Source organism: Penaeus monodon, chromosome 33 (genome assembly GCF_015228065.2).
Source record: "Penaeus monodon isolate SGIC_2016 chromosome 33, NSTDA_Pmon_1, whole genome shotgun sequence".
Taxonomy (NCBI): domain Eukaryota; kingdom Metazoa; phylum Arthropoda; class Malacostraca; order Decapoda; family Penaeidae; genus Penaeus; species Penaeus monodon.
The window spans coordinates 24,118,095-24,118,669 of NC_051418.1; positions in this window are offsets into that span (position 1 = coordinate 24,118,095).

Here is a 575-nt window from a genome sequence, read left to right on the forward strand (position 1 = left end):
CATTTATGTTTTTCAAGCATGAAAACACATTTCCACTCCTTCCCATGAAACTATTTTTAGAATGAATCAGGTTTTATAAATTCACATTATAATTTCATTATGTTTTTGCCACTATGCTGAATTTATAACAATTGTATAAAAACGGTTGTATGTAATCGCTACACAATTATATCATAATTTGCTTTGTTCTTCTGACTTATTTTTCCTTCTCCTTACAATCATTTTTTTTCTACACTCAGTATTTCTTTTTACACTAAGTATTTCTTCTGCACTTTTACTATTACATTTCCTTTACATATTATCTTGACGACGCCTTCACCGTTTATATCATTTAATTAATTCTTATCCTATTTGGATTTTCATGTTAATATCTGTCATTACTCTCTACTTTCAATATTCTTTTCTCTATCGTCTTTATTTTTCGTGTCTTGTTTGTATTTCATTTGGATAATCTATTTTGCAAGTTTGTTTTGTAATACAATTAGCTTTATCGTTCGAAAATATATCATGATGTATTCATGCAATGCAAATCTTATTGCATTGTGTATCTATTCATGTCTGGAATATTTTTTGTT